The sequence below is a fragment of the Nannospalax galili genome, unplaced genomic scaffold (genome assembly GCF_000622305.1).
Source record: "Nannospalax galili isolate Female #2095 unplaced genomic scaffold, S.galili_v1.0 scaffold2568, whole genome shotgun sequence".
Classification (NCBI taxonomy): domain Eukaryota; kingdom Metazoa; phylum Chordata; class Mammalia; order Rodentia; family Spalacidae; genus Nannospalax; species Nannospalax galili.
Window position 1 is genome coordinate 165,572 of NW_008357491.1, and position 24,116 is coordinate 189,687.

The 24,116-nt window shown below is 44.6% G+C and overlaps 1 protein-coding gene and 1 long non-coding RNA gene across 2 annotated transcripts in view; one reads left to right on the plus strand and one right to left on the minus strand.

Moving 5' to 3' along the window:
• Window positions 1-674: 674 nt before the first annotated feature.
• Window positions 675-4,973, minus strand: LOC103751628. The gene is made up of 2 exons (XR_608032.3): window positions 4,628-4,973; window positions 675-1,039 (listed from the first exon to the last, which is right to left on the minus strand). It is a non-coding gene; the product is annotated as an uncharacterized LOC103751628 (long non-coding RNA).
• A 38-nt stretch (window positions 4,974-5,011) lies between these two features.
• Csnk2a1 (casein kinase 2 alpha 1) overlaps window positions 5,012-24,116 on the plus strand; it is a 48,228-nt gene continuing 29,123 nt past the window's right edge. The window contains exon 1 of the mRNA XM_008855133.2: window positions 5,012-5,154. The gene's annotated coding sequence lies outside the window, so the exon portion shown is untranslated. The remainder of the gene's footprint in view (window positions 5,155-24,116) is intronic.

Below are 24,116 nucleotides of genomic sequence, written 5' to 3' on the forward strand. Positions count from 1 at the left end.
GACCTTGAACAAATTGTTTAACCTCTCTGGGACTTGGTGTTATGTCTAAGGAAAGATTCACAGGGCTCTTTTAAGAGTTACATTGGTAAGGAAAGACATCTTGTATTGTGACACACAGTAAATGCTCAAAAATATCAGCCCTGGGTTGGAGAACTAGCTCACTAGGTAAAGTGCTAGAATTTTAATTCCAAACAGGTGTGATGGCACACGCCTTTAATCCCAGCACTTGGGAGTCAGAGGCAGATGGATCTTTGTGAGTTTGAGGCTAGCGTGGTCTACACAGAGAGTTCAAGGCCAGCTGGAGCTACAGGGAGACCTTGTCTCCAAAAGACCCCCTCCCCCCAAAAAAGGACCTGAATTCCAGCCCCAGATGTTAATTTAAATTTTTTAAAAAGCCAGATGTGGTGACACAGGTTGGGAAAATGGGGACAGGCAGATCCTGGGGCTAGCCTATTAGGTGAGTTCCAGGCTAGTGAGAAATCCTATCTCAAAAAGAAGCCAGGAGTGGTGGTACACAGGAGGCACTCAGGTACACAGGTGGTACTCAGGAGGCAGATGTAGGAAGATAGAAAGTTCAAGGCTTGCCTCTACTACAGAGTAAGTTCAAGGCCAGCCTGGGCAACTTAGTGAGTTTTCTCAGAGTTTTAAAAGAACAAGCAATAATAGTACTACAATTGGAGGGGTATATGTTTTTGGTCTTGTTGAATCTGAGCTGGCCAGTGTCACACAGCTGGCTTTGATCAATAGAACACAGTGAAGATGATGTTAAAACACATCTGAGCTTCAATCCCAAGATGTCTTGCTGCTTTTATTCTTTTCTTTTTGGAGACCATCACATAGGAAGTCCAAGTTTATTTACTGGAGAAGCCAAATGGAGGAAAACCAGGTAATCAGATCACAGCACTAGTCAATTTCCAGGCAGGTGAATGAGGCCACATAGGCCTGGCCAGCTTGTTGATAGGTCATGATTGCAGACACAAGAGTGAGCCCAGGTAAGACTGCAGAACAGGAAAGAGCAGTCCCAATAGAAAGGTGCAAACTGCAGAGGCAACAAACATAAACAAATGAATAGTTATTGTTTTAAACCACTGTGTTTTGGGGTGGCTTATTAACAAAAGAAAGTTGATTATTAGGTTCATAGTGAAGTAACATGTTCTAATGGCTGGAATACAAGCTTATCAGTCACATGTGACCCTGGGCATGGCTTGTGATCTCCCTGAACCTTAGTTTTCTCAGTGCAATGGGATATATTTGGTTTCTACCTTGGCATGTTGTTGTAAGGAATAAATGAGGTGAATATTCTTTATGCAACATGGATATGGAGTAAGTGCTCTCAATTTCTTCTTTTTATTTATTATTATATTATTATTTATTTAGGGGAGAATCTAGTCTTGTGTGGCCCAGGCTGGCCTGGAAATTCCCTATATATCTGAGGATGATCTTGGACTTTTGATCCTCCTGCCTCCACCTTCCAAGTGCGGGAATTAAAGGACTGTAATGCTTTCCTTTCTTGTGCGCACACACGCATGCGTGTGCATTACTTTGTATGCCTGTATGTGGAGGCTAGAGGTCAACTTCAAATGTTGCTCCTCAGAGTCCATCTACCTTGGTTTTTGAGACAGTCTCACTTGACCTAGTGTAACAAGGCTAGGCTGGCTGGCCTTTGAGCCCAGGGATCCACTTGCATCCACTTGCTTCTGCCTTCCCATTATAGGAACTGCAATCCTACATTACCAACCATATCTGGCTTTTCTTTTTTTTTTTTTCTGTCTTTTTTGAGACAGGGTCTCCCTGTAGTCCCAGCTGTCCTGGAACTCACTATGTAGACCAGGTTGGCCTTGAACTCACAGAGATCCACCTGCCTCTGCCTCCCAAGTGCTGGGATTACAGGCGTGTGCCACCACGCCTGGCCCATATCTGGCTTTTTTTAAAAAATGTGGGTTCTGGAGATCAAATTCAAATCCTCACATCTGGGAGGCAAGAACTCTTCCTGCTGAGCCATGTCCCCAGCCCTCTTTTTCCTCCTTTCCTGGTTCTTTCCTGTTGTTGCTATGACTGTGAACTGTCAAAGCACTAAAGGGTGTGTCAGCATGTATATGAGACTATAATGAAGTTGAAGGTGATCTGAAAGTAACTCTGGCAGCCCTCTTGGATCCAATAATTTTAGCCAGACCACTAGGTGAAGCACTTCTGGCCTACGGCACCCTTATCCTCAAAGATACACAGGACTGGGGCAGGTAGAAATCCTTGCAGGGGAGACTGGTGAGATGGCTCAGCTGATAAAGGTGCTTGCAGCCAAGACTGACAATCTGAGTTTGATTCCGAAGGCCCCACATAATAGAGAGAGAGATGACTTTCCCAAGTGTACACACTTATAAAAAGAAAAAAAAAAAGAGTGGCGCATGCCTTTAATCCCAGCACTCGGGAGACAGAGGCAGGCAGATCTCTGTGAGTTCAAGGCCAGCCTGGTCTACGTAGTGAGTTCCAGGACAGCTGGGGCTACAGGGAGACCCTGTCTCAAAAAGACCAAAAAAGAAAAAAAAGTCTAAAAAGAAAAAAAGAAAGCCGTCTGACACGGTGGCTCGCACTGTAATCCCAGGACATGGGAGATTAAGGTAGGAGGATTGTCAAGAATTTTAGGCCAGTCTGGACTAAGAGTGAGCTGAGATCCTATCTCAATAAGTTAATTAATTAATTAAGCTAGGCTACCTAGGCAGTATTCAGGGCAACACAATCATCAGAAAGGCATGAGTGCTAAGCCTGGAAAGAAAGCCCAGTTTCCTCACCATGGCCCAAGGTCCTGTCCACCCTCCCCCAACATTCCCATCTCCTCTCTCCCTTACTCAGTGCTTCTGCCATCATGGCCTCCTTTAAACGCAGCAAGTTCTTTCCTGCCTTGGAACCTCTGTACTTTTCCCTTCCCAGAGGGAGCTTCTGAGAAAGCTCTCTATTTCAAAACACCACTTTCCTTCAGAGCACTTACAGCTATCTAAAGCTTTTAGTCTATTTCACATACACTTTTTTTTTTCCCTTTACAGCACTTGATTTATTTATTTTGAGACAGGGTCTTATGTATCCCAGGCTGGCCTCAAACTAGCTAACCCCATATGCTAGGATTACAGTTGAGGGTCATCGTGCCCAGTTTATCAGATGCTGGGGATTGAAACCAGAGCTTTGTGCATGCTGGGAAATCACTCTACCAACTAAGCTACATTCCCAGTCCCAGCCCTCTGAATTTTTTTGTTTTTTTGAGACGGATCTCACCACGTACCACTGGCTGGCCTGAAATTTTGTAGACTAGGCTGGCATCAAACTCTCAGAGATCTCCCTGCTGCTGGGATTAAATCCATGCACCACCAAGCCCAGATTTTTTTTTGAGACAAGGTCTCATGTAGCCCAGGCTGGCTTTGGACTCCTGATCCTCCTGCCTCTATGTCCCAAGTCTGGGATTACAGGCATCCATCACCATGCTGCATGCTGGTCAACCTTGGAATCACCTTGTCTAACCACTTCAGTCCACAGATGGGAAAACTAAGGCCTAGAGAAAATAAATGGCTTCAGCTTGCAGACACCCAGGCAACTGGGATCAAAGGGAGATGAGGCCCAGAAAAGGTCACCTCTCTAAGGCCATCACTATGTATCTGAAGCCATCACCATTCCCACTTTATGGAGGGGGCAGAGTTGTCTCTTTGGGTGCAGAGTCAGCTGACAAACTGTGTAAGGAGTGCTGGAGAGGGTGGAAAGCCTATCACTGAGGCAGGTGGGGATAATGGCTGGTACAGAAATAACCCAGCCTCCTCACCCTTGTTTCAGCCCTCACACCTCTGCCCTACCAGAGGTGAGGCTAACATTGAACTCCTTTCAGCAACACACACACACACACACACACACACACACACACACACCCCAGCTTCTGTCCACTGGGGGCTCATAGTCTGATGGGGGAGGCGGACGAAGGACCTCAGGTTGGTGGTACCTGAATTTGGGATGTTCAAGAAGAGTAGGTCCTCCGAGGAAAAGATACCCCTCCCCCACCCCGAGAATAAGTTCAACAAAAGATACAAGTCCACAATGTAACTGTAACAGAAGTAGCTGCCAGATCAAAGAGAGGGAGGCAACACTGCCAAGTTATGATAATTGTTTGCAGTCTTAAGTGATGGAAAGCATCAGGAATTTTAAAGACAGACTAGAAAGGAGGTGTTTGACACCCCACCCCCAAATGGTGTGTGTGTGTGTGTGCTTGTATACCAAGCCAAGTGTTTGGTGCACAAAACAGCCACGGGAGAATTATGAGCAAAAGGAGACCATGATCCGGTCTGCACAGCACAAAAGTGCCCTGTGTCTGTTTGGGGGAGGAAGGTCCTGCAAGAAGAGTTAGGATGACGGCAGGCTGAAAGACAGAAACCCCTACTGCATTCTGAATGGGCAAGCTCCAGGTAGGACTCAATAGGAGGAAGAGGACCGGTTCTCAGCCGGCTATTACCATCTCCATTCCTGGACTCCAGAGCCACGCCCCTTACGGTACCCAACTTTCATAGGTCTAAACTCCCAAGTTTGAGGGGAAGTGTGGCTGGAACCCTAAACCTGGACGGGGGGGACGGGGGACGGGGAAAAGGAGAGACTTCACCTCCCAGGATGCTCCACTCTACAACTTTAAAGGTCGCGCATGCTTCTTTCGAGGAAAGGAAGGGACTTTTGGGCTGGTGTCGCTCCGCCCGCCGTTGTGTAGAGAATCCGGCTCGCCATCTTCGCCTGGGTCAAATCAACTGTTCGCTTAGCGAGAGGTTCGAGTTTTCTCTGGTCACCTAGTATCGGTCCTCACAAAACTGCGCCTCAACGCCTGAATTCTCACTTTTAGGCTCCGCGAGGGCAACTCCTTCCTATTTGGCGCCCCAGTCTATCCCTGAACCGAAGGAAAGCCATCCAACAAGCCCACACGGCTGCACTCAGCCGGATTCCTCCGAAGACGGAGCCGGAAGCCGTCCTGTCCCGCCTCCGGGTGGGAGGGGCTTCCGCTTCCGGCAGCGGAGGCTGAAGCCTCGCTCTGGTCCCTGCGGCTGGCGGCCGAGCCGTGTGTCTCCTCCTCCGCGGCCGCCATATTGTCTGTGTGAGGAGAGGGGAGCGGGGCCGCTGCCGCTGCCGCTTCCAGCGCAGGTATTGTGGGAGCCGCAGGCCGAGGGCGCGGGGACGCGCGGGGGAGCCCAGGTCAGACAGCAGGGCGCGGCCGCCGCGCACGCTCTCAGCCGCCTCCGAGGGCCTTTACCCGCCCTTGCCCCCCCATCGCTGCACACAGCAGCTGAGGCCCCTGCAGTCAGTCCATCCGGGAGATCCGGGGCCGGCTCCGAGGGCGCAGAGCGCGGCGGAGGGGCGGGCGGGTGTGCGGGTGGGAGCCTGCTGTCAGGCTGCGCTTCTTGCGGGAGGGCCGCTGGCCTGGGCGGAGACTCAGGGACAACTTGGAGGTGGGGTGGTGGAAGGGGGAAGGGAACTGGGTCCGCGCACTGAAGGAGTGGGCTTCCTGGGCAGAGTGGCGAGAAACCTGGTGCCGAGCGTGAGCGGTGGGACCAGGGGCCTTCCTAGGGCTCCGCTGGGCGGGGCTGAACTTCTTACCTGCAGACCTAGAGTGCGAGGTGGAGGGGGCCCTGGGCGGGGTTGCTGGACTGGAAGGTGAGGGAACCACGAAGTGGGGCAGAACGGGTGGGGTTGGCGGTCAGGGCTCTTTGGAAGCCTGGGTGGAGAAGGAAAGGTATGTTAAGGAGAGAGATTGGCTAAGAGTATGCATGGTAGTGACCTTTCGAAAGAGGAGGACTTTCGAATTTCTTGTTTGAATTTTGCAGTGTTGGAGCAGATCTAGATCAGGCAGGTGATGAGTCGAACTTGATGGGAGTTTGCCTTGGAGAAGCCAAGACAGGGTCTGGAGAATTGCTTCTTTGCCTTTTGCTTTTGTGGGGGAGGAAAGTGTTACTGAAAAGGTGACGGGTTATTTGGGGGAAGATTTGATTTCCTTGTAACCGCTAAATTCTTTTGAGAGAAGTGGGGGGCGGGGATGAAAATCAAAGAAGGGTAGATTTCCCCTCCCCCAAGAGTTGAAGACCTCTTTCGATTTAATGAGTGGTCAGTGGCAATGAACTATATAGGTCAGTGGCAATAAACTAAACGTCTTAAGTTTTCAATTATCAGGGCCATTGACTAGTTAGCAGTGTGATTACTTGGCTTTATACTTGTTTTCCATTGGTAAAATGTGCGTGGTATTTCCTAGCTTACAAATTATTATCAAGAAGTATCTAGATAATTTACATCAAATGTTGACCACAGTGCCTGGCAGTCGGTAAATGCTCACTAGATCTTGACCTGTTGTTGTTATTAAAAGGGCTAGTTGGTATACTTGGAATTCTGTCTAGGTAAAATTTATTGCCAGGAATTGCTTCAAGAATTATCTTTGTAGTCACTAGGATCAGTTGGTTTCACTGGCTTGGTGCACCTAAGGCTGAAAGTCCAGGACTAATGCTTGCCTGTTGTTTTGAAAAGTTCATGGCTGAAGTTCTACCAGGGCAGGTTTGTCCTTCTATGACTTTGAAATATTTGGCTTTAGTTTGCTATTGGAGGAGGATGTGTAACTTGAAGAAAGAAGGAAAGGGTTGGATATTTACTTAGGTTGATTTTGTTAATAGTTGCAAAGTTAGGTTATTCTTTTGCGACTTTTCTTTAAAATTAAGCACACCATGCCTACTTTATGTTGGCTTTTATGGAAAGCAAGAAACCCATATTCAAGAGTCATGGGCCAGTTTGAGTTGCTAGGAAATTGCCTTGCTACCTGATGATGGACTGAGGGCAACCTCTTTTTTTTGGGGGGGGGTCTTTTTGAGACAGGGTCTCCCTGTAGCCCCAGCTGTCCTGGAACTCACTTATGTAGACCAGGCTGGCCTTGAACTCACAGAGATCCACCTGCCTCTGTCTCCCAAGTGCTGGGATTAAAGGCGTGCACCGCCACACCCCCGCTGGCCTGGAACTCACTACTGTGTAGACCAGGCTGGTCTGGAACTCAGAGATCTTCTGCTTCTGCCTCCCAACCCCCAAGTGCTGGGACTAAAGGCATGCACCATCATGCCCAACCATCTTTTTTTTGAGACCGGATCTCATTATGTAGCTTTGGCTAGTCTGGAACTCACTATGTGGACCATACTGGCTTTAAACTCAGAGATCTGCCTCCGTCTGTCTCTCCTAAGTCCTAGAATTAAAGACATGTGGCACCCATGCCCAGGCACAGTGTGCTTTTAACTCTTTTTAACTCACCTCCTACCTTCAAGGTGAGGCTGTGTTCTTTTTTATCTTATTTGTTTGCTCTTGTATTTAAAAAAAAATTTTATTTATTTTTATTTTTTATGTGTATGAGTGTATTGCCTGCATGTAGGTAAATGCACCCATGTCGTGCAATGCTGCCATTGGTCAGAAGAGACTATCGGATCCCCTGGGACTGGAGTTAAGGAGAATTGTTAACTGACATGTGGGTGTTGGGATTCAAACCCGGGTCTTCTGCAAGAACAACCAGTGTTCTTAACTGCTGAGCCATCTCTCCAGCCCCGGTATTTTTAAAAATATTTTCAAAAATATTTTGTGTGTGTGTGAGTGCAAGTGCAGGTAATAACATGTTTTCAAGTGCCCTCAAACAGAGGGTGTCAGATCCCTTAGAGCTGGAGTTGTAGGCAGTTGTGAACCACCCAGAGTGGATGCTGGGACCCAAATTCTGATCCTTTGCAAGCACAGTATGTGCTCTTAACCACTGAGCCATCTCTCCAGCTCCTTTTGTTTGCATTTTTTGAGAAAGGGGCTTACTTGTAACAAAGCCCAGATTGCCCTGACATTCATCATGTAGCCCAGGTTGGTCTTGAGCTCCTGGCAGTGCATCAGCCTCCAAAATTGCTGGAATTACAGGTGTGAGCCACCACACCCAGCTTCTTGTTACTGTCTCTATTTCTTTGGGGGGGGGTGTTCTTTTTGAGACAGGGTCTCCCTGTAGCCCCAACTGACCTGGAACTCACTCTGACGATCAGGCTGGCCTTGAACTCTCAGAGATCCTCCTGCCACTGCTTGCAGAGTGCTGGGATTAAATAAAGGTGGGCACCCAGCTGCTGTCTCTATTTCTGAATGTAACATTTTGTGTGTGGAGACCAGAGATCTTTGTTGGATGTCTTCCTCAATTGCTTTCCACTTCATTCATTTATTTATTTATTTATTTATTTATTTATTTATTTATTTATTTATTCAAGATGTATTTATTTTTATTTTATTATTATTATTTTTTAAGTCTTTTGAGACAGGGTCTTCTCCCTGTAGCCCCAGCTGACCTACTCACTACGTAGGCCAGGCTGGCTTCGAACTCACAGAGATCCTCCTGCCTCTGTCTCCCGAGTGCTGGGATTAAAGGTGTATGTCACCATGCCCCACCTCAAGATTTATTTATTTTTTGGTGTGGTGTGGTGTGTGTGTGTGTGTGTGTTCACGCAAGCATGCATACATGTATGGGAATGCAGTTGTGAGCTGCGCAATGTGGGTACTGAAAACTGAACTTTGGTTCTTTGCAAGAGCAGTACACGCTCTCTACTACTGAGCTACCTCTCCAGTTCCTCCCTGCTGTTATTATTTTTAACTTTATTTCTTAGACAATATCTTTTAGTGAACTGAAACTCCCTGGTTAGCCTACTTGGCCAGCCAGCCCCAGGGGTCCTCTTGTCTCTGCCTCCCCAGTGCTGGGATTGAAGTGCTTGACTATTTACATCGGTATTTTGGATTGAACTCAGGAGTTCATGCTTCCAAAGTAAACAGTTTACCAACTCAGCCACCTCTCTAGCCCTGAACATAACTTTTTTTTTTTTTTGTCTTTTTGAAGCAGGGTCTCCCCGTAGCCCCAGCTGTCCTGGAACTGCCTCTGCCTTCCAAGTGCTGGGACTACAGGCATGTGCCACCACGCCTGGCTGAACATAAGATTTTTACATCATACAGTCTTTTGTTTTTTTATTTATTTTTATTTTTGTCTTTTTGAGACAGGGTCTCCCTATAGTCCCCAGCTGGCCTGGAACTCCATACATAGACCAGGCTGGCCTTGAACTCACAGAGATCCCACTTGCCTCTGCTTCCCAAGTTCTGGGACTAAAGGCATGTGCCATCATGACCAGCCTCATAGTCTTTTTTTAAAAAATATTATTTTTAATTTATGTGTATGCATGTATTGCCTGCGTATGGGTAAGTACACCCATGTTGTGCAATGCCTGGGGAGGACAGAAGAAGCTATGGGATTGGATCCCCTGGAACTGGAGTTACAGACAGTTGTTAGCTGCCATGTGGGTGCTGGGATCTGAACCCAGGTCTTCTGCAATAACAACCAGTGTTCTTAACTGCTGAGCCATGAAAAGAGGCTTCCTTAGAAATTGAGTTAAAACCCTACAACGGGGTTGTAACAAACAGGCAAAATAATACCTCTTACCCTGTATGAGTGTTCATATTTTGACCCACAGAATCTGTAGGCATACTGTTATACAGAAGAGAGGGATTTTTGCAGATAATGTTAAATGGTTTTTTTTTGTTTTTTTTTTTGAGGCTGAGTCTTACTTTGTAGCTTTGGCTGACTTTGAACTCAGAGATCTGATTTACCTGCCTCTGCCTATCCAAGTGCAAGGATTAAGGGTATGTGCCACCACTCCCTGTCTAATGTAAAGAATATTAAAACCAGAAAAAATTAACCTGGATCCCAGGTTAGTCATGGACTAACCACATGAGCATTTAAAATCGGAGAACATTTTTTGCCAGAATCAGAGGTGGGCTGAAGGGGAAATCAGGCAGATTAAAGGCATGAGAGGAACTCTATTAGCTGCAAGGAAATACAAGAAGGAATATGGATAGCTTCTAGTATCTGACAAGAAGGAAATGGAGACCTCAGTCCTGCAATCACAAGGATCTGAGTGCCAACAATCTGAATGAACTTGGAAGTAGATTCTTCTCCAAGGTTTCAGGAAACAAAATGGCTTTGCAGATGCCTTGATTTTTGACCTTGAGACTGTAAGCAGAAGATCTAGCCAAGCTTACCCAACTTACAACCTGTAGAAAATATAATAAATTTGTGATACTGTAAACCACATTGGTGGTAGCTTGTTACAGTAGCAGAACACTAGTATAGATTTTAGTACCAGGAGTGGGGTGTGCTGTTACCTAAAAATGGAAGTGGTAGTGGGTGGAGGCTGGAAGAGTTCCTTGAGTAGGACAGAAATGGCCTAGAACAATTGTTAATAGGAATGTGGATGTTAATGACTTTGCTAGTGAGGGCTCAGAAAGAAGTGAGGTACACATCAGCGCAAACTGACGGAGTGGCCAGCAAGCTTAGCATAACTGTACTTTGTACTTACATGAACTTAGATTTTTAGCTTAGGGTTTTTGTTTTTTTTTGTTTTTGGTCTTTTTGAGACAGGGTCTCCCTGTAGCTCCAGCTGTCCTGAAACTCACTATGTAGACCAGGCTGGCCTTGAACTCAGAGATCCATCTGCCTCTGCCTCCTGAGTGCTGGGATTAAAGGTGTGTGCCACCGCCTAGCAGCTTAAGAGGTTTTTAAGCAAAATGTGAAGGTAGATCCGGGGAAATTCGTGAAAGCCCACTAGGTTCTTACTCATTTTATACATGCAGAAACAATGCTAGTGTCTTGAAAGCCGTAGGAAGAAATTAAATAGGATTGTTGGACCCTCTGAAATTCTGACAAGAAGCAAGCTTAGAAAAATACATTGCTATTTTAATTAAAAAGAAAGAAAGAAAACCCAGAGCCCAGAGGGTTGGAGCTCAAAGCAGCAGAGGATTTTCTGCAGGCTATGAAGTGGGGTGGATTTTAGCTAGATTTTGAAGGTATTTGGGGTATGTTTCCTCTTAATTTTCCCCATTTGAACTAGAATGTCTGTAACTATTACCCTCTGCCTGTCCCATTATAATATATTGGGAGCAGATAACTTGGTTTTAATTGGAGTGTTTCATTTTTAAGGAAATTATTCCCCAGGGGCTAGAGAGATGGCTCAGTGATTAAGAGTGCTCTTGCAGAAGACTGGTTCCCAGCACCCACATGGTAGCTCACAACCTTCTGTAATTCCAGTTCAAGGAATCTGATGTCTACTTCTAGTCTCTCTGGGCACCACACAGAACGTGGTGCACTTATATACATGTGGGCAAAACCCTCATACACATAAATCTTAAAAAAAAAATTACGCCCCACATGTTGCAGTTAAAATGTTGTAATTTAGAACATCTCACACTTAAAGGATAAGATTTTGTTGTTTTTGATTTCTTGTTGGTTTTTTGTTTTGAGACAGGGTCTTGGTAGACCAGGCTGGCCTGTAATTTGTATATGATTCTGTCTCTATCTCCCAAATGCTGGGATTACGGTTGTATGACACCACACCCTGCTGCTATTGGGCATATTAATATTATTTCTTTTAAATGGAGATGCATTAATGAGATTTTTGGACTTTAGGTTGATGCTGTAATGGTATAAAACCTTTGGGGACTTGATTTGGGATTAGTGTATTTTACATATGGGAGAAATACGAATCTTGGAGGCCAGAGGATGAACTATACTAGATGAAATGGCCCCCCTAAAATGTCAGTATCCTAATCTCTAGAATATTAATGTTATATGGCAGAAGGAACTTTTAAGGAAAGGGTTCTTCAAAATAAAAATTGTTCTTTTTTTTCCTCTGGGAGTTTAGTCTAATTCATGGGTTCTTACAAAGCAAAGAACTTGCTGGGCATAGTGTTGTACTCCTTTAATCCTAGCATTTGGGAAGTAGAAGTAGGCAGATCTCCGCCAGCCTGTTTTGAGACAGGGTCTCCCTGTAGCCCCAGCTGGCCTGGAACTTGCTATGTAGACCAGGCTGGCTTTGATCTCACAGAGACCTGCCTGCTTCTGCCTCCTGAGTGCTGGGATTAAAGGTGTGCACCACCACACCTAGCTTTTTTTTAAAAGAATTTTCTTTGGGTGGAGTTAAGAGATTTCATCCTGATATTACTGGAACTGGCTACAAGGAAATTATAAATACAGCAACCTCATGTAGCAAAGGCAGCATCAGCTGACAACCAGCAAAAGAATGGAGAGAGAGGCCTTGAGTCCTATAACCACAAGGAATTAAATAAACCAAAACTTGAATGAGCAGGAAGCAGATTTCCTCAAGAGTTTCCAATAAGAAATGAGGCTGGTTGATGCCCTGATTTTGGTGCATGTATTTAAGTGCATCACATGTGTGCAATATCCACAGAAGCCAGAAGAGGGCATTGGAGCCCCTGGAACTGGGGTTATTTACAGTAGTTAGTCATCATGGGGTGCTAGGAACCCAACCTGGGTCCTCTGCAAGAGCAGCTAGTGCTCTTGACCACTGAGCCATTGCTCAAAGGACTTTTGAGATTATTTGCTTGGCTGGTTTTGAGACTTTAGAGTAAGGAAAATTGTCTTCTCTGACAATTGCCTTCGAAGAGGTGACCAAAGAATCCTGGTCCAGGCAGTAGTCATGACTTTGGAACTGTCTTCTGAGCACTTCTAAAATACCGGGACTATAGTTACTTTTCTCTGCTTGTTTCTTCATTGAGTCATTGTGAAGATTAATTGATACGGCATAAAACACATTTAATACAATATCTAACACAGTAGGTGTTCCCAGTATGTTAACTGTTTATAGCACTTACGCTAACTTACCACTTTATGACAGCTTGTATATGAATAATATAATTCGTAGAGGTTCAGAAACTTAAATCTATTGTGATTTGCCATTGAATTTGGTAAGTGCTTAGCATTCCCAGGTAATAATGCTTGTGATACTTGATTTAAAATTAGAAACTGAGGGGCTGAAAAGATGATGGCTCAGTGGTTAAGAATACTGAATGTTCTTGTAGAAGGCCTGGGTTTGAATCCCAGCACCCACATGGCAGCTAACAACTATCCGTAACTCCAGTTCTGGGGGATCCGACAGCCTCTTCTGACCTCTTCGGGCATTGCACGACACGGGTGCACTTACTTACCTACATGCAGGCAATACATGCATACACATAAAAATAATAAAATATTTTTTAAAAATTGGAAGTTGGAGCTGGGTGTGGTGGCGCATGCCTTTAATCCCAGCACTCGAGAGACAGGCAGATCTCTGTGAGTTCAAGGCCAGCCTGGTCTGCATAGTGAGTTCCAGGACAGCTGGGGCTACAGGTACAGGGAGACCCTGTCTCAAAAAGACATACACACACACACACAAAATTAGAAGAAGCTGGATCTATTCCTTGATCTATCACAATGACTGGGCAACCTGGGTCAAACTTCTTGCATAAGAGTAATATTGAATACTTACACTTAAATTTCTTTGGGCTCCTAAGATGGCTGATTTCAAAAGTAGTTAATAGAAATCTTAAAGCACACATGCATGCATGGGGGTGAAGGATGGCAGTGGACATGGACAGTGCAGAGAAATGCAGGTCAGTTAGCTTTACTTTACCTGTTTTCTTTCTCTCCCATCCCCCTTTGGCTTTTTTGAGACTGGATATCACCATATAGACCACTGTGGCCTCAAACTCACGGCAGTCCTGCTGCTAGCCTTCTGAGTGCTGGAATTCAGGCACAAGCCACCAGGCCTGGCCCACCTAGCTTGTTTATTTGTTACTTTCTCTTTTGAGTCAGGGTCTCAGGTAGCACATGCTGACATTGAACTCTATAGCTGTTGGTGACCTTGAGCTCTTCATCTTCCTGCCTTCACCAAGTGCTGGGATTATAGGCATGCACCCCCATGCCTGGTTTATGCCCTGCTGGGGATCAAACTCTGGGCTTCACCATGCTAAGCAAGCACTCTACCAACTGAACTACAATACCAATCTCAAGCTAGTTGTTATTTGTTGTTTGTTTTTGTCTTTTTGAGACAATCTCCCTATAGCCCCAGCCGGCCTGGAACTTGCTATATGCACCAGGCTGGCCTCGATCTCATAGAGATCTACCTGCCTCTGCCTCCCAGGGCTGAGATTATAGGCATGTGCCACCATGCCAGACTCCAGGCTAGTTTTTTGAATGAAGAAATCCCTTTAGGATTATTGAAGAAAAGTGGCTGCTCTTTTGGTTATAGATAATTGGTAGAATGCTTATGAGAAGGAATCTCCTGTAGCCATTTTGGAGGTAGTGGGCTGTCTCATGTAGCTGATATCAAACTCAGGTAGCTAAGGATGACCCTGAACTTTTCTTCCTCCTGCCTCAACCTCCCAAATGCTGGGATTATAGGCATGAAAAGAAGCAATTGATAGTTTCTAGCAAATGTTTTGTTCCAGGGTAGAATTAGCAGTTGTTGACTGCCAGAGGCAGAAGCAGAGGTAGGCAATGAGTCTGTGAGTTCTAGGCCAGCCAGGGCTTCATAGTGAGACCCTATCTCAAAAAAAAAAAAGAATAAAAATTTAAAAATCAAAGATTGACTGAGTCTTTTAAAAAGTCAAGATTGCCGAGTGTGGTGGCTCATGCCTTTAATCCCAGCACTTGGGAAGGCAGAGACAAGCGAATCTCTGAATTCGAGGCCAGCCTGGTCTACATAGTGAGTTCCAGACCAGCTGGGGCTATAGGGAGACCTTGTCTCAAAAAGGCAAAAAAAAAAAAAAAGTCAAGATGACAGAATTCACAATATCACAAGTTATAGCTAAAAGTAGTGTTCCATTGGTTTCTACAGTTTAGCCTTAGACATTTGAAAACAAACAACTGTTCCTATGGTAGACAAGCTCTTTTTACATTGTGGTGGTGTTTTTTCCTCCCATAAAAATGTTATCTATAGATTTTAGGATTAAGTGTGGGGTTAGATGAATTTTTAAAATTCTGTGTGTGTCAGCCTCTCAAATGCACTTATTTTGTCTGTTTTAACATTTTGTGGTCTTGTGGGGGTTTCTGGCTGGTTTTTATTAACTGAAACATTTTAGTCTGCTTTGAAAAGTGAACACTTGGAATTCTTCTATTATGGCTAATGCTCTAATGGCCATTTCTCAGTTTAGCTATCTCACTAATGTTCTATACATTTAAAGAAAATCACCCAGTTAAGAATGCATGGGTAAACCAGGCACAATAGCATGCGCCTATAATCCTAGCATTTGGGAGATAGAGGCAAAAGGATCAGAAGTTCAAGCTCATTCTAGTGTGCAGGCTACGTAGTGACTTTTGAGGCTGGCCTAGAGCCTCTCTAGCTCCCTCTTCTTTTGCACGCATGCATGTATAACACACACACACACACACACATACACACATAAGAGGGCTGGTAGAATGCTTGCCTAGCTTACACAGAACCCTGGGTTTGATGCTCAGTAACACATAAACCAAGTATGGTGGCTCACACCTTCGATCCTAGAATTTGGGAGGCTCAAAAAAAGATACCCCTAATGGAGCAGGGAGATAATTTCCCTAGAAAATTGTATCATGCTATATGAGAAAGTATTAAGTAGCCATTTGGACTAGTCAAAGGATGTTCATTTATCAGCCCCTGAGTATCTGCTACATTTCTGGCAGGTACCCTGCTGAGAACCTGGATTGTCCTTACCCTCATGCCCACAATTAACTGGCATTTTGTCATAGTAGATACATCATGTCTGACCTTGGTACTTTGTGGCGGTGTTGCCTTATGAGGACTTTACTTTGTTCCTGGATGTAATTTCTAAAACGACTATAGGAATTGGTGGGTGGGAGGCAGGATAGAATTTAAAATTAGCTGAGATTGCTGGTGGGAAAAGGAGGGTGGGTCACAAAGTAGTATGAAGGACTCTACCTGGGAGAGTTGAAGAAAGAAGCTCACTTGTCTCTCAAGCCTGAGTTTTCTTTACAGTTGGGGTAATAATTACCTTGGGCAGCTTACCTTCAATTTCTTCATCTGTAAAATGGGGCTAGTAGCCCATACCTCAAAGGATTCTTGTGAAGATTGATAATGGAAGCATCAGCTAATACCACCTCAGCACTACTGTGAGATTCAAGGATCAGATGAAATGGCAGGCCTGGCTAACGATGCTCTCTCTCCTGTCAGTGAGGACAGCATGTTTATTGTTGATGCTGCTCCTCTTCATTCCGCATTTTCACTTGCTGCTGCCAAGAGTTCTTATTTATTTATTTGGTCTTTTGGAGACAGGGTCTCCCTGTAGCCCTAGCAAACCTAGAACTCACTATGTAGACTAGGCTGGCCTTGAAATCACAGAGATCAGCCTGCTTCTGCCCCCTGAGAGCTGGGATTAAAGTGTGTGCCACCACACCTGGTAAGTTCCTTTTTTTTTTTCTGTCTTTTTGAGACAGGGTCTCCCTGTAGCCCCAGCTGGCCTGGAACTCACTTTGTAGACCAGGCTGAACTTACAGAGATCTCTCTGCCTCTGCCTCCCAGAGTTCCCATTTTTTAATGAGATTTTTTTCATTTGTACTCCCTATGTCTGGTGTCACCTACTGGATAAGTAAGGTACTGAATTGCTGCATTGCTGCGGATCAGTAAGTAAGTCACCCAGTATAGACTGCTCAGTTATTCAGGACAGTGCATAATTGTATAGGTGTGACAGATCTAAATATTCTTCCCACCACTTCCCACCCCCACACAGATTTAGAATTCTCTTCTAGAAGGAGTTCATCTTGTCTCAGACTCTGGAAAAGTTCTAGGTTTGCTCATATGTAGATGTGTAGTCTTGAATCAGGTGGTGTTTTCAGTGATACTATAATCAGAGCTTGGGAGTGACTTGACTATCCTGTGTTAGGAATGGGCCTGCAGAGGACTTCTTCCTGGACTTTAGCATCTTTGCTGTCCTTTTTTTATTTTGCATAGCATCTCTGTACTGACAGGTCTGCAGTTTGCTGAGATCCTCCTGCCTCTGCCTCAGAAATTCTAGTATTAAAGACATGCACCACCAGGCCCTGCCTTTTTAAAACATGACTAGACAAGTGTTTACCACTGAGCTATATACCTCCTTGGCTGTTCTGTTGATTTTCTTTTTTTTTTTTTTTTTTTTTTAACCTGTGTATGTGCATGTATACCCATGCATGCCATGGCACATGTATGGAGGTCAGAGGACAACTTTTGGGAATCAGTTCTTGCCACCTGTGGGAACCAGGGATTGAATTTAGGTAGTTAGGCTTGGCAGCAGATGTACTTACCAGCTGAGCCATCTCACCAGCCCTGGTTTGTTTTTTATTTTTATTTTATTTTATTTATTTATTTATTTATTGGTGGGGAAGGGATACTGGGAATAGACAGGGTCTCCTGTAGTCCCAGCTGACCTGAACTCACTATGTAGACCAGGCTGGCCTTGAACTCACAAAGATCCACCTGCCTCTGCCTCCCATGGAACTCACTATGTAGACCAGGCCTGGCTCTAATTCTTTTTATTATGTGCTGATTGTGGTGGCATATACCTTTAATCCCAGCACTGAGACGGTAGAGAGGCAGGCAGATCTCTTGAGTGGCCCACAAAGTGACTTCCAGATCAGCTGGGGCTACAGAGAGACCCTTTCTCAAAAAGACCCCCCCCCCCCCGCCAAGTTACTGTTTATGTGGAAGTCAGAGGTTAAGTTGGGGGAAGTCATTTTGCCCTTCCACTGTGGGTCTCAAGATTGAACTCAGCTCATCGGGTTTGGCAGCCGACTTACCTGCTTCATAAGTTCGTGGTTTATAAGGCGTTTGTTTGTTTGGGGATAGTTTTTTGTTGTTGTTTTTTGTTTTAAGAGTCTCACTGTCTGACCCTGGCTAACCTCAAATTCACAGCAGAGATCTGCCCACTTCTGCCTCCTAAGTGCCAGGATTAAAAGCATGCACTGCCAGGGCTGGCATGTGGTTTTGTTTGTTTTTAAGGTATGGTCTTACAAGTCTTGACTGCTAGAATGTGCTGTGTAGACCAGGCTGGCCTGAACCCCACAGAGATCCACCTGCTCCTGCCTCAGGAGTGCTGGGATTAAAGGTGTGCGCCAGTATGCCTGACTCAGGCATAATTAAAAGAAGAAAAATTTATTATTTTTATTTTATGTGTATGGGTGCTATGCCTACATGTATGTAAGTGCGCCTGTGTCATGCAATGCCTGCAGACGTTCAAGGAGGGCATCAGATTCCCCTGGAACTGGAGTTAGAGATGGTTGTTGGCTGCCATCTGGGTGCCAGGAACCAAACCTGGGGCCTCTGCAAGAGTAGTCAGTGCTCTTAACCATTGAGTCATCTCTCCAGCCCTCGAACAAATTTTTCTAACAGCCACCAAAACTACTGCCATGAGCTGCAGTCAATCTAAAGGTGCAGGAGACAGTGTGTCAACAGCTGGGGTTCTTCCTCATATTCTTGCTTGAATGGGCTGGTCTCCAGGCCCGATTTGCATAAAAACTAAGCTTTTAAAAGACCACAGGGTTTGTGGCTGGAGAGATGGCTCAGCAGTTAAGAACACTGACTGTTCTTGCAGAGGACCCGGGTTAGAATCCCAACACCCACATGGCAGCTAACAACTGTTTGTTACTCCAGTCCCAGGGGATATGACAGCCTCTACTGTCCTCCACAGGCACTGCACGACACGGGTGCATTTACCTACACGCGTGCACTTACCTACACGCAGGCAATACACACATACACATAAGATAAAAATATTCAGGATTAAAAACTTTTATTTTTTATTTTATGTGTATGAGAGTATTGCTTGCATGTATGTAAGTGCATGCATGTCATGTAATGTCTGCAGAGTTCAGACAAGGGCATCAGATCCCCTGGAACTGGAGTTGCTGATGGTTGTTAATCGCAGTGTGGGTGCTGAGAATTGAACCCAGGTCCTCTGCAAGAACAGCCAGTGCTCTTAATCACTAAGCCATTTCTCCAGCCCTTGAATTTGTAGTTTTCTTAATTCATTGTACAGTTGAAATTTTGTTATTTGAAGGTCAAGGCCTATAAAGCACCATGATTTAATTCTTTAAAATGCTTATCACTTAAGGTTGTGAGAATCTGCTTTATTGTTTGAAACTGATACACTTTTCATTCTCAAGTCTAGAGAAAGAACCCTTTTTTGGTGGTCTAGGGCATACTTCCTGGCATCTAGTGAGTGCTTGCTAAATACTGATTAAACATTCTGTTGTTGGTTTAAAAGGAGAATTAGAAATTAAGAACAACCATGGGCATTTACAACAAATAATTCAGACTTTAGCTACTCCTACGCTTTCTTGTGTTCATTTGACTTCTAATAAATGCCACTGTGTTTTGTTGTATGTGTGTACACATGAGGAGGAGGGATGCGCTCAGCAGTGCCAGGTACAAGTGGAGGCTAGATCAGGTGTTTTCCTCTATTGCTTTTTACCTTTTTGAGGCAGTGTCTCTCATTGAACCTGAAACTTGCATTTTGGTTAGCTGGCCAGCAAGTCTCTAAGATCTTCCTGCCTCCCCCTCCCCAGAGCTAGTATGCATGCCATTGTCCCAATTTATGCAAGTGCTAAGGGTCTGAACTCAGTACTTTATCTCCATAGCCCTTAAAAGGTGAGTTTATTTGACAGAGTTTGCGGGGGGGGGGGTGTTTTCTTCTGATTTGTGGTCCTGGAAATTGAACCTTGGTCCTCTTGGATGCTAGGAAGTGCTTTACCATTGGGCTATATTCCCAGCCTTTGTTTTGGGGGGAAGAGTGAGGTTTGGTTATGTTGAGACAGGCCTCCCTGTAGCCTCAGCTGGTCTGGAACTGGCTATGTAGACCAGGCTGACTCCTCTCATCTATATGCAAGGCAGGAAAGTATAGTTGTGCATTCCCTGAGTTTGTTCTACAGATGTTACTCATTCTCTGTAGCAGTGCATAAATGAAAGTCACAATAATCTTTTATTATTATTATTATTATTTGTGTGTGACTGTACTGCCTTACATGTATGTAAGTGCACCTGTATCATGCAGTGCCCTTAGAGGTTAGGAGAGAGAATCTGATTCCCCTGGAACTAGAATTATGGGTGGTTGTTAGCCATTATGTGAATACAGGGAATCGAATCCAGGTCCTCTACAAGAGTAGCCACTGTTAACTACCGAGCCATTCTCCAGCCCCAAGTCAGTACAATCTTAACCATATTCCTTATCCTTTAATTTTTTTAATGACATTTATTTTGTTTGTATGTGGGTACACATGTGCCACACCACTTATGTGGAGGTCAGAGGGCAACTTGTAGGACTTGGTTCTTTCCTTTCCAGCCCCTAAGTCAAAGCTGGGCATGACTGCTCATGCTTATAATCCCAGCATTGGGAGGTGGAGCCTGAGAGCTCTCTAGCCAAAAAAAGGTGTGTGTTTGTTTTTTGAGACTGGGTCTCCCTGTAGCCAAAGCTGGCCTGGAACTCGCTATGTAGACCAGACTGGCCTCCATCTCACAAAGATCCACCTGCCTCTGCCTCCTGGGTGCTAGGATTAAAGGCATGTGCCACCATGCCAGCCAAAGAAAGTTTTAAAAACTTATGTTTGACATGGTTCTTGATTTATGAAAGTTAAAGATCTAGTAGAGAAATTAAGATCAGAAGACCAGCACTTACAAGGTAGAGGCAGGAAGATCAAGAGTGCAGGTTCATCCTTATCTACATTTCCAGTTAGAAGCAGTTAGAAGCCAGCACTGGCTACATGAGACCCTATCTCAAAAAATAAAACAGAAGCCAGTGAGATGACTCAGTGGGTAAAGATGCCTGCACCAAACCTGAGGACCTGAGTTCAATCCCTAGGACCCACATGGTGGAAGGGAATATATGGTAAAAGACAATGAATTCCAGCTGGGAGTGGTCACACACACCTGTAATATCAGCCCTCAGGAAGCTGAGGCAGGAAGATTGTCCTGAGTTTGAGGCCAGCCTGTGCTACATAGCAAGTCTCAGCAGCCTAGGCCACATGATGAGATCCTGTTTTATGAAACAAACAGGAAGGGAGAGAGAGGAAGGAAAGGAAAAGGAAGAAACAGGAAGACAATCTGCATCACTGAATCCCAATTCCATCTGTAGTGAGTATTCTTCAGTCAATCGACTGAATTTATTTAGGCTGTTTTGTTATTTGTAGATTAGGAAAGACAGTGTTGGCTTTGTAGACTTGCTGAGACTGGCCAGCAAGGTGGTTCTTCAGGCTGCCAAGCCTATCTACCTGAGTTTGGTCCCTGGGACCCTCATTGAAAAAGAGAACTTGCTCCTCTAGCAAGTCATCCTCTAACCCCACATGGGCGCCATTGTGTGTGCCCAATAAATTTAAATTAAAAAAAAAAAAAGAATTGCTAAGCTAATTAGTTATTTAAAACAGGAACTCCACACTTATCCAACTGCCCATTCAGAATCTTCTTTTGAATGTCTCGGTTATTTTAACCTTACATCAAAAACCTGTCTTGTGAATTTTTTCCTGCCCCATAAATGACACCAACAATATATCCAGCCAGAAATCTAAGTCACCTCCCACTTCATTTTCTAACCTACCTAGAACTGTTGATTTTATGCCACAAATTTTATTCCCCAGGTTTCTCTGCCCACCACCCCAGATCAAGCTGGTACTTCTCTCACATAGCTGTTGTGACTGCCATTGTCCCTAAACCCCATGTCCACATTCAGCTTGTAAAGAGTTTTAGGGTTATACCCCTGACTCACTTTTTGCTTGAAACATTTTTTAATTTTATTTTTTTGGTCTTTTTGAGACAGGGTGTCCATATAACCCGAGCTGGCCTGGAACTCACTACGTAGACCAGGCTGGCCTTAAACTCAGAGATCTGCGTGCCTCTGCCTCCCAAATGCTGGGATTAAAGGCATGAGCCACCACGCCCAGTTTTTTATTTTTTATGTGTATGAGTATATTGTCTGCATGTATGTGAGTGCAGCCATGTCGTGCAATGCCACGGAAGTCAGAAAAGGGCTTCAGATTCCCCTGGAACTAGAGTTAAGGACGGTTCATAGCCTCCATGTGGGTGCTGGGAATTGAACCTGGGTCCTCTGCAAGAGCAGTCAGTGTTCTTAACCACTGAGCCATTGCCCAGCCCCTTACTGTTTTAATAAGCAGTCTCTGCAACCCCAGTTAGCCTTGAATACTCAATCCTGCCTCAGCCTCCTGATTGCTGGGTTTATAAGTTAGGTTACCACCAGTAGCTCAGTGTCATTCTATATAAGGAATTTGAATGTCTCTTGTGTGTGCATACCCATGCATCCCCCTATACTAATGTGAGTGTAGGGGTCAGAGTGTGGGTCCCAGGAATTTAACTCAGGTCGCCAGGCTTGTTGGTAAGTGCCATTACTCACTGAACCATATTGTTGGCCCTGTAGCCCCAGCTGTCCTGGAACTCACTATGTAGACCAGGCTGGCCTTGAACTCAAAAAGATCCACCTGCCTCTGCCTCCCAAGTGCTGGGATTAAAGGCATGCACCACCACGCCCCGCTCTGTAATTTTTTTAAAGTTCTGTTTTGAATCATGACATGGCTATTGCCTCTTAAAATCAGACCTATTGCCATTCCCCTTAGAGAAATTACATTTTATTTATTGGTGTGTGTGCATATGTGGAGATCAGAGGACAACCTGCAGGAGTCAGTTCTCTTGCTATGTGGGTCCTAGGGATCAAAAGTGAATCATCAAGTTTAGTTGGGCAGGCCATCCATCTCACTGGCCCAGGAGTTTCTTGAGTGAGAAAATTTGTAAATAAGCATATGAGTTATTCTATCTCATGTTTGGACCCAAGAGTATTGGTATCATTGTTTATCACTTTCAGAATATGGCATTGCCCTTCCCCCCAGCTACTTGGTAATCCTCTGAAAGCTTTGAGGCCTGAAACCAGGAATATAAGGAAGCAACTCATCTAGCTTATCTTCCTTGGGTATGGCAGCTAAGCCGCACCTTAAATACAACCTTGGAAAGACAGAGCTCTCAGATAGATACATTCTAAATGCTTCACATATAGATGTGTGTAAACACTCCCACCTTCATTTTGAGTTAGGGTCCTATGTGTGTAATTCAAGCTAGCCTTGAACTCAGTGTGCACCCAAGCCTGTCTCTTAGGGCATTCCTTTTGCCCCAGTGCCAAGATTATAGGTCTGCCCACACTCAGTTTATATGATTGTCTTAACTAGTTTATGATTACATGATGAGAGATCACTATCAGGCTGTCACAAGGCACTGGCAGAAACATGGGTTTTGGTCCCTGCTGGGCTAATAAGTAGCTTTGTGTTTGTGAGTAAAATTCCCTCATTGGGCTATCTGCTTTCTCTTTAAATTAGGTTTGGTGATGCATGCCTTTAATCCCAGAACCCAAAAGAGTTAATAGAAAGCTTCAGACAAATATTTTTATACCCACTTTCATTGAAACATAATTCACAATAGCTAGTTCCTGTCAGCAGTTGAGAGGGTGAGCAGAGCACAGCACATGAGTACAGAGGGGAATTATTCAGTCAAAATGGATGAAATTGTCAGACACACTACAAGATAAACCTTTACGAATTGTCCTGGAAAATAAGCCAAGTGTAAAAGGACAATATTGTGTAAATCGCTCAGAAAATAGTTGTGGATACAAATAGTGGGGTTTATTTTTATGGATACAGAGTTTTAGTTTGGAATGGTGAACTCTTCTAGAAATAGGTATGGGGTGACAGCTGCAAAACAATACATTTTGTGTGTATTTTTGAGTTTAAAAAAATGTTTCAAAGTATGACAAGTACAAAGAACATTGCTGTACCTATAACCCAAAGTTAACCATTGTATTGTTTTTTAAATTTTTTTAGTGTATGCGTGTGCGTGCAGGTGTGTATGCCAGCTAAAAGATGATGTGGATGTTACCTGCAGGAATACCAGCTACCTCAAAACAGGACTAGAGCTCATTAATTAAGCTAGACTGGCTGGCCAGTGGAGCCCCAGGAATCCTGTTTCTGCCTCTCCAGCACTGGAATTACAGGCTTATACCATCACACCCCAGCCTTCTTTACCAGAGATCTGGGGATCAGTCTCTGGCCAATGTGCTTGCTTTATTGACTGAGCCATCCCTCCAGCCCCTATTCATTGTAATATTTTGCTCCATTTGTTTTATCATCTATGAGTATATGTGTATTCTCTATACCTATGTTTATACATGAGAGCAACCTAATTATTTCGTCAGTATTTCTTTTTTTTTTTTGGTCTTTTTGAGGCAGGGTC